The sequence below is a fragment of the Lepidochelys kempii genome, chromosome 8 (genome assembly GCF_965140285.1).
Source record: "Lepidochelys kempii isolate rLepKem1 chromosome 8, rLepKem1.hap1, whole genome shotgun sequence".
NCBI classification, from domain to species: domain Eukaryota; kingdom Metazoa; phylum Chordata; order Testudines; family Cheloniidae; genus Lepidochelys; species Lepidochelys kempii.
The window spans coordinates 70958940-70969257 of record NC_136387.1 but is presented as its reverse complement, the minus strand read 5'-3'; the positions used below and the strand labels follow the sequence as shown (position 1 = coordinate 70969257).

The 10318-nt window shown below is 41.3% G+C and overlaps 1 non-coding gene across 1 annotated transcript; it reads right to left on the bottom strand.

Moving 5' to 3' along the window:
- Positions 1–9270: 9270 nt before the first annotated feature.
- LOC140916663 (U2 spliceosomal RNA) lies at positions 9271–9469 on the bottom strand. The gene has a single exon (XR_012160580.2). It is a non-coding gene; the product is annotated as a U2 spliceosomal RNA (small nuclear RNA).
- Positions 9470–10318: the final 849 nt, after the last annotated feature.

Here is a 10318-nt window from a genome sequence, read left to right as displayed (position 1 = left end):
ATCTTTTCTAAATAGTCCCGAACCACTTCTTTCTCCACAGAGGGCTGGTCACCTCCTCCTCATGCTGTGCTGCCCAGTGCAGCAGTCTGGGACAGTCTTGTTAGTGAAGACAGAGGCAAAAAAAAACATTGAGTACATTACCTTTTTTCCACATCCTCTGTCACTAGGTTGCCTCCCTCATTCAGTAAGGGGCCCACACTTTCCTTGGCTTTCTTCTTATTGCTAACATACCTGAAGAAACCCTTCTTGTTACTCTTAACATCTCTTGCTAGCTGCAACTCCCAGTGTGATTTGGCCTTCCTGATTTCACTCCTGCATGCCTGAGCAATATTTTTATACTCCTCCCTGGTCATTTGTCCAGTCTTCCACTTCCTGTAAGCTTCTTTTTTGTGTTTAAGATCAGCAAGGATTTCACTGTTAAGCCAAGCTAGTCGCCTCCCATATTTACTATTCTTTCTACAAATTGGGATGGTTGTTCCTGCAACCTCAGTAAGGATTCTTTAAAATAGAGCCAGCTCTCCTGGACTCCTTTCCTACTCATGTTATTCTCCCAGGGTATCCTGACCATCCGTTCCCTGAGGGCATCAAAATCTGCTTTTCTGAAGTCCAGGGTCCATATTTTCCTGCTCTCCTTTCTTCCTTGTGTCAGGATCCTGAACTCGACCATCTCATGGTCACTGCCTCCCAGGTTTCCATCCACTTTTGCTTCCCCTACTAATTCTTCTAGGTCTGTGAGAAGCAGGTCAAGAAGAGCTCTGCCCCTAGTTGGTTCCTCCAGCACTTGCACCAGGAAATTGTCCCCTACACTTTCCAAAAACTTCCTGGATTGTCTGTGCATTGCTGTATTGCTCTCCCAGCAGATACCGGGGTGACTGAAGTCTCCCATGAGAACCAGGGCCTGTGATCTAATAACTTCTGATAGTCGCTGGAAGAAAGCCTTGTCCACCTTATCCCCCTGGTCTGGTGGTCTATAGCAGACTCCCACCATGACATCACCCTTGTTGTTCACACTTCTAAACTTAATCCAGAGACTCTCAGGTTTTTCTACAGTTTCATACCAGAGCTCTGAGCAGTCATACTGCTCTCTTGCATACAATGCAACTCCCCCATCTTTTCTGCCCTGCCCATCCTTCCTGAACAGTTTATATCCATTCATGACAGTACTCCAGTGTTGTGAGTTATCCCACTAAGCCTCTGTTATTCCAATCACATCATAATTCCTTGACTGTGCCAGGACTTCCAGTTCTCCCTGCTTGTTTCCCAGGCTTCTTGCATTTGTGTATAGGCACTTAAGATAACTCACTGATCTTCCTGCTTTCTCAGTATGAGGCAGGAGTCCTCCCCTCTTGCGCTCTCCTGCTTGTGCTTCCTCCAGGTATCCCACTTCCCCACTTACCTCAGGGCTTTGGTCTCCTTTCCCAGTGAACCTAGTTTAAAACCCTCCTCACTAGGTTAGTCAGCCTGCTTGCGAAGATGCTCTTCCCTCTCTTCATTAGGTAGAGCCCGTCTCTGTCTAGCACTCCTCCTTCTTGGAGCACCATCCCACGGTCAAAGAATCCAAAGCCTTCTCTCCAACACCACCTGCGTAGCCATTCGTTGACTTCCACGATTCGACGGTCTCTACCCAGGCCTTTTCCTTCCACAGGGAGGATGGATGAAAACACCACTTGCATCTCAAACTTCTTTATCCTTCTCCCCAGAGCCACGTAGTCTGCAGCGATCCACTCAAGGTCATTCTTGGCAGTATCATTGGTGCCCACGTGGAGAAGCAGAAAGGGGTAGTGATCCAAGGGCTTGATGAGTCTGCGTAGTCTCTCCTGAGTCTGTCAAAATCTGAATTCTAACCCTATCCTCCAAAGTACTTTCAACCTCTCCCCGCTTGGTATTGTCTGCAATTGTCTCTATGCCATTATCCAAATCATTTTTAAAGATATTGACTATAACTGGATCTATTACATATCCCTGCAGGACCCCACTCAATATTCCCATCCAGCTTGACTGTGAACCATTGATAACTGCTCTCAGAGTATGGTTTTCCAAACAGCTGTGCTCCCACCTTAAGTAAGTTCATCTAGGCTATGTTTCCCTAGTTTGCTTATGAGAAAGCCATATGAGACAGTATCAGAAGCTTCCCTAAAGTAGAGAGATATCACATCTAGTTCTTCTTCCCATCCACAAGGCTTGTTACCCTGTCAAAGAAAGATTAGGTTGATTTGACATGATTTGTTCTTGACATGTCCAAGTCAAGTGTTACATATCACCTTATCTTCTAGGTGCTTACAATCTTATTATTTGCTCCATTATCTTTCAGGGCACTGAAGATAAGATAACAGGTCTATAATACCCTGTGTTGTCCTTATTCCCATATTTATAGATAGGTACTGCATTTGCCCTTCCCCAATCCTCTAGGATCTCTCCAAGATAATCACTAATGGCTCAGAGAGCTTGTCAGCCAATTCCTTAAGTATTCTAGGATGTATTTTGTCAGGTCCTGCTGACTTGAAGACATCTAACTTGTCTAAGTAATTCGTTATTATTCTCGCTCTATTTTAGCCTCAGATCTTACCCCATTTTCACTGACAGTCACTATGTTTGTCATCTAATTGGTTGGTGAAAACTGAAACAAAAAAAGCATTTAACACTTTAGTCATTGCTGCATTTTCTGTTATTGTCTTTCCTGCCTTATTGAGTAATGGGCCTTCTTGTCCTTAGTCTTTCTATTGTTTCTAATGTGTTTGTAAAGGGTAACAAGCAAACATTTTATGTCCCAAGATAATTTAATCTCATTTTTTGCCTAGGCCTTTCTAATTTTGTGCCTACATTTTTGTTTCTTTTTAAATTTTCATCCTTCATAATTTCACCTAGTTTCCACTTTTTATGACACTTTTTTTTTGAGTTTCAGGTTCTTGATCTCCCAGTTAAGTGACAGTGGTCTCTACCATACTTTCTCTCTCTCCTACGCATTAGGATAGTTTGCTCTTGTACCCTTAAATAATGTCTCTGAACAACTGCCAATTCTTGGAGACCACCATTTTTCTCCATCACCCGCATACCCCTTGTAGATGGCCAGGAACAGAGTTGAGGCAAACTGTTTTATCCAAGGCAAATGTCATTTCTGCTCCAGAGATTGGGTGGCAGCTGGAGCTTGTGTAGCAAGAGTCTGTCACTACAGCAATGTGTTTGAATTATGATGGCTAGAATAATTTGACATTCCCTGGGGCACTTGAACTTGGGTCTTCTGCACCACCACCACTGCTCTGAAGCCACTATGTTGGCACATTGAAATATTCCTTTCAATTCACAGTAGCTTTAGTTTTTGTAAGTTTACAGCTGTCTAAACTATTCTTTTTCCAGTGGTTTCTAATTATGTCAAGGAGGATGGGGATTTTGCTAAGCTAGACAGTGTTAATTTAGCAGTCTCCATTGGCAGGAAAATATTAAATGTTTAAGTGTATGATAGAAATTATTTCCTGGATAGTCTGAGGATAAATGACCATGAGCTTATGGGGGAAATTATGCAAATGGATATTAAATACAATCATTGGAACAGCTTGACTTTTAGAATTTATCCAGAAGTTGAGAATTAAGAAGCAGGAGTAGAATATTGCTGTGTGTATCACATCACCTGCTCCCACAGAGAAACTACAGAAGAGGACTTGAGAGGGAGAAAAAGTCCATTATGTTTATCAGATGGAGATCCTTGGGAATTACGCTCTTTAAGGAAGTCTTGGGGTGGAGCACAGAGTTTGCAAGGGTGCTTCCAAACAAATGCAATAGATCCTGGGAATCCACAGGCAAGGGGGGGGGTCCTCATTAGCAGATATGAGCAATCCTGCGCTGACAACCGGCCATCCAGATGGCCGCCCTGCCTACATTCCCTGCCCCTAGCAGCATGGGTCTGGCAAAAGCCCCACTGCTCTTGGTTAAGTCCCCTGTGTCTGCTTGGGTACAGTCGCAAGGTGACTTAACAGGAGTTAACACAGCACCAAACCGTGCTACCTCCCAACTGTATTTGCACATAGAACCTAGTGGGCCTAGAGAGACTGGTGCTGGTACAGTGGCCCTCTGCCTTCAGCCTCCACCCCACGTGAGCAGCACCCCCTAGGACTCAAGTAAAAAGACACAAGCAGTGGCATTCCAACAGCAATGGCACTTCCTCCCTGTCACATGATCAAAGCGAGTGCTCAGCTTCTTAAGCACACAGTTGTCTAAAAAACAGCTATTCCTTCTGTTATGCTCTTTCCTTAACGGGCCGGCACCGGTGTGGGGTTTGTAAGCCCCATCACATTCGGTATCATCTTCTGGGTTCTGCTCCTGTGGCCACCAGGTTTATATTAGAAGTAACGATAAAGGTTTCAGCAGAACTGCTTCCATTGACATCACATAGGAAAGATTTTTCAGTGGTTGCTGCTTCAGAGCTAATAGATTGTGTAGGCCATTAAAGGTCTCTTTATGTGTAAGGAAAAAAAATCATTGCTTTCCTTTCTCCTTCCAAGGGTCACAAGTGATTGCTACAAGAGCAGCTTCCAGGAGCAGGTGGTGAGGTGGGAGGGTCCAAACTTGTCCCATAGCAGAGGTGAGGGCTGAACCCCTGGTTCTTTTATTTGCTATTTAACGTGGAGATTTACATAGCTTTCTAACACATTCTATGCTGCCACCATCTGGCCCTTGGTATAATCTTAAATTGTCTAGTTTTCAATTACCTACAGCCCTATCAGTTTTTTCCATGGGCTGGAAAATAGCAATACTTTTCCTGAGGTGATTTTAGAAGACTTTAAAGCCTTGCCCTTGACCAAGAAGCCCAGGAGCATTTACACTGATATTTGTATCACAGATATGTACCTCAAAATCTGTCAGCATAGGAAAGGCTGGCACCCATCAACATGAATAACTATCTGTGACACTCACTGCAAAAGTGCAGACATTCTGACATGCTCTCCCTCACTTCTTCTCCTGAGTGAGGTGCTTAAATGTCCCTTACCACCAGGATATAGGCCAGGTCTACACTACACACTTACTTCGGTATAACTACGTCGCTTGGGGTGTCACTCCAAATAATCTAGTTATAACAATCTTAGATGCCCCCCCCGTAGATAGCACTATGTCGGTGGGAGAACTTCTTCTGCCAGCATAGCTACCACCTCTCGTGGAGGTGGAGTTAAGCCGACAGGAGAGCCATCTTCACCAAACGCACTACAGCTGCACAATGCAAGTTTGTAGTGTAGCCCTGCCCATAGTAAGCTAGAGCTATTTTCTGCAGCCAATGCCTTGGAAATTCTGCAACAGCTTTATTTGAATTAAATACTAGAATATTGTGCAATAATCAGCATGCTGTTTACTTGGATATTAAATTCAAATTACAGTGTCCCTACATTTTCAGTTTTCAAGGTGGGCAGGGGGTTTTCAGCACTTAGGGAAATGATTTGACACTCTGCAATAACCTAAATGTTTCTGCCAATATGATCAGCAATGAAATAGTTAATCATATTGATATTTAAATTATTACACTTCCAAGTTAACATCCCTTTGCATGAAGGGCAGCAGCTCAGAGCACTCCGACCTATTGTTTCAGGCTGTCTGCAGCCTCGGGGAGACATTGCTACATCAAGTTACACTCTGGTAATATTTTCAATGTTTTCTTCATGGCTAAAAAGACCAGAAACATTTTAAAATGAAAGCTTGGATCTGGAGCAGTATTCTGCAGCTACATAATGAAACAAATTTCCCTAGGTATGCTGTGTGCTACCCAACATCCTGACTGTGGGGTGTCTACACAAATGGGGGAGAGGTTGTGAGGGACCAGGGGTGACTATACTATGGTCACATGCATGTGTACACACATATAGTTAGCCTGTCGTGATCCTTCCATCTCCGTATGCATCTACTCCATGGGAATTATTTACATCTTCTTAATAGATAGAGAAAGGGAGCAGACTTTGTAGAAGGCCACTTGAGTTATGGGGAGTTCATGTACAAGAGACACATGGTACCTCACACATCCCTTTCAGTTCCAGTGACAGATGAAGTGTCAGATCCCTCTGTGCTCCTTCCACATCCAATATATTCTTAGAACTGGTCACGCTAGTGACTGATCTAGAAAATAAGGTATGTATTCAGTGTACTAATTAGAGGAGCAGCTGTTTTCAATATCCCTGGGTTGAAAACAACTGCTTCTCCAGTTAGTATAGTGGATGCTTATTTTCTTGTTGAAAGTGTCAAACTGTCATTACAACACATACAGAAGACACTTTCAACAAGAAAGAAAGGAGGTATTTCAATCTATACTAAATAGCAGCTTCCCTTTGTTTTTAAAATATAGACTATTTTGATTATATTATTTCAGTAATAGTTATGATGCTATTATAACTATATGATACATGCTATATGATGCTATGCTAACATATTATGATGCTATTACTCACTACTACTGCTGATATGCCAAATTATGTAAAAATAATTTGAAAGTTAAAAAAAATGAAATTTTTCAAGATGAAGTGTTTCCATTTATTTTATTAATTGAAATAATATAATTTCATGATAAAATATTCAATTCCAATTAAACAGCTTTTTCCGACAAACAGTTTTGATGAAAAATTTCCTACCAACTCTACTTAGGGGTTCAAAATCTGAATCTTGCAATCTGTGACCACCTGCATTTTAAAAACGTTTGTCAGTGTCAGTTTTGTTATTTCTATGTTATGGTTATTTTGCACACACAGAGAATATCAAGTACTTTCTGTAAAGATAACCTTTGATATTAGTATAAAGAAAAGAACAAAAAGAAGAAATGTCTCCATGTCCATGAGACAACACACAGTGTATGTCCATCCGTTTTCTGAAAAGATCATTGAACTGAATACAAAATGGCTGCCTTCCTCTAGTCCACAGCGATTTAGAATGAGATTTTCAAAACTGCCTAAAGGAGTTGGACTCCCCAGTTCCCATTAAAGTTAATAGAAATCCCACAGCCAAAATGCCTCAGTTTTAGAGATACTATACAAAGAAAGCAAATGCTTGACAATTATATAATTAAATCCACTAGAAAACAAAGTTTTCGCTTCTAAAATGGGATCATTACAGAATGGTTTTGTATCTGAGCTATAAGACCAAGAACTGTTGGATTTTTCAGTTAGTTGGCAATTTTTAAAGAAAAAAATCATTCCGGATTGAATGAAATGTTTTGTTCAATCCAGAAAGTGTTTCATTTTGGTTTTGAGCATTTAATATTTAATTTTAAAAAATTAAGGGACGTTTCTAAATGAAGCCATTTCAAAAATTTTAAAAATGAAACATTTCATTTTGAAAATATCAAAATGAAATTTTTAAAAAATTTTTGGTTTTTTATTTTCACCAAATTATGTCAGCAAAAATTAACACAATTTTATGAAATGTTTCGGTGTCACCAAATCTGTATTTTTCCACCAAAAAAAGTTTATTTCAAAAAATGTCACCCAACTCTAGTTGTAAACCTTTGAAAATAGGTGTTTGCATCAAAAATATGGACAAACCTCAGAATTATAGGTACTAGTTTAGTATAGTTGGTGCTTGCTCATATATCCAGTTTCTCTAGCCCCAGATTTTCCTTAACCATATTTTGGTGGGAGGGGTGAGGAGAAGATGTGAACACTATAGGAACTGGCGGGCCAGATGTTTCCTCACTTATGGGGATGAACAAAATAAAGAACGCTTCATTTCATTTTTAAAGCAGGCTCTGAGTGATTTGGGAGTACACTGATGCCCTGTGATATCTGCAGAACACAGCACTGGGACTGTAAACTCTGTATTCCTCCTTACTTTTGTAATAAAAGAATAATGAGCTCAGTGATGCAGAAGCAACACACCACACTCAGAAAGATACCTCAAAGCCCATTCTGCCGCTTCATTGGTGTGTATTAAAATTAATGAGTTTCTGCTAGAGAAGGAAGGAGGTGTTCCTACATGCAAATGAAATCTCTAATTTTTACATTGTAGCACTACTGCGGAGCAAAGCAGCAATCTGCGCAGCTTAGTCTCAAAAGAGTTGGCTGCTTTTTTTCAGGGGCAAAGTGGGGACAAAGTGAAGATGCTGCAGGAGGAAACAAAGCTTTTCATTTGCATGTTAACATTAGTGAAATCTGGATTGCCAGGAACCGTTGTGTTTTCCTAATTTCATTTATATAACAGAGTAAAAAAAACTGACCATGCTGAAAGCCAGCCAACACCTGAGGCTGCTAGTTCAGCCAATATAACCCTAACAATTAATGGATCTCAATTATCGATTCTTTATTTTTGTTCACAAGAACAGATATCTGGAAATGAATGCATGTGAGTTACACATTTTGATTAACATGTCTTTCACAGTGGTTTTGAGCCATTAATGAAGCATAATTGTGAAACACCTATTGCATTGTTACTTTATCCAATTATAAAAAGGTGGTTTCATTAAAACTCTTCGGTTTCATCCCAAATTCTTCAAGTTTCCATGTCATTTCAAAGATGAATCAGTAAGACATTGCTGCATCAACATCTTTTTCAAGTTTTTTTCCTGCTTCTGAGGTCCAGTGGTGGATCTGAAAAGCTATTCACCATCCTGAGGAAGAAATCAGGAAAGTTTGACAGATGGAAAATCATTAATTTTACCAGCAGTTTCAGGACTGATGTCTGGTGGTGGGCTATGTTACCTGGAGATCTGTGCAGCATCAGTGTGCTTTCTGCATATTTTCTTGAGGTTCAAGCCATGTCAGTTAGTACCCACCGGCCTCAGTTTTCAAAAGGGGCTGATAAGTTTGGGTATCCAACTTGACAAACTTCGGAGGATTTGGATTCTCAGCAAGTGGAGATCAGCACTTCTTTGAAAGCTGGGTCCCTTCCAATGTTCTTCAAGTTGAGAAACTGAGCCACCCCAAATCACCAGTAATTTTTGAAAATGTAAGCCCTAAAGTTGAATGTTGGGCCTAATCCTGTGAGCTGTGCCATACCAGCCTCATGGGACGCAGAGAGAGGCCAGCTTAGTGCATAAAGGAGAAAAAAAAATACCACCACATGGGACAAGGACAAAACAGTGCCACTCCCTGAAGCTGCACAGCCTGCAGAAGCTGTTCCAAGCCCAGTGCTGTAAAAAACCCTGCAGGGATCAGGGAGATGGATGGGTCCCAGAGGGTGTGTTAACAGAAAATGTACATGTGCTTAGTGGGAAGGAGGCCTCTTCTTCCCATGAGCTCTGCATAGGAGCTGATAATGGTAGAGTAACCTGCTCCATCATTACTGAAGAAGGGGTTCTGCACTATGACTTTTTGGTGCACCTTTCCTGGAGGTACTACAATACTAGGTCGATGTGTGGAATGGATGGAGCAAGCTCCTATTCCATCACCCTGTTCTAAAAATCCATTTAATATATAGTCCTCAGATAGAAGACGTATCAGATATTAAACAGATAATAACAGATACTACAGATCTTAACTGCAGGGTCCTCCCCCCTCCAAATAGAGATTGGTGGAGAGCTCAAGGCAGTCTCCCTGGCTGTGCTCCCTACCAGGGTTGTTCACTCAGGAAGAAGGATTCAGGCTATTAATCTACGTACAGACAGATTTTAGGCCAGTAGTTGTCCAAGAACCTTCCACTAGGGATCAAAACTCACAGAAGCATTAGAGTGATTTTTTCAAAGCATGAACAGAACCTCTGGCTAGACAGCACCATCACATGAGAACTCCGATGCATACCTCACTTCCCAAAGCCCTCTACCCTGGGATGGGAGGAAGCACAACTTAAAGAAGATCAGTCTTTTTTTATAGATACCTAGTGGGCTGAAAACAAGACTTATAATGGAAAGCTAGCATCAGTCTTAACTATGGAGTTACTAATGCTGAACTGTAATAAAAATCAGTGCCCAAAGACCACCTAAAACTAACCTGGCTCCTCCTATAGACACCAAGTCTGTCTGTTTAATTGAACTTACAGCCATTTGATCCCAAATTCAATTTGAATTTCATGTGCTCTGGGGATTTCGCAGAGAAACCTATTCAAGCTTTTATGGGCAAAACTCTGGAGAAGCATCACCAGCTCAGTCCACGAACGTGGGCAGCTTCCCAAATTTGTTTAGCACTTTGTGGCTCTAATTTATAGCTGAAAATCTTTCCCATTGATTGATCTAGGTCTCCATGCTTCCACAATATAGCCGCAATCTGCTTCCTGTTCTAATTTCATCAGGTTCTGCCTTTTAATAGAATTCTATAAAGGGCAACTATTCTATTTATCTCATGAAAATCTAACATTGTGCTACACTGCTGCAGAATTAAATGCCAGGCCATTTGGGGCACTCCATTATGGCTGCATTAGTTCA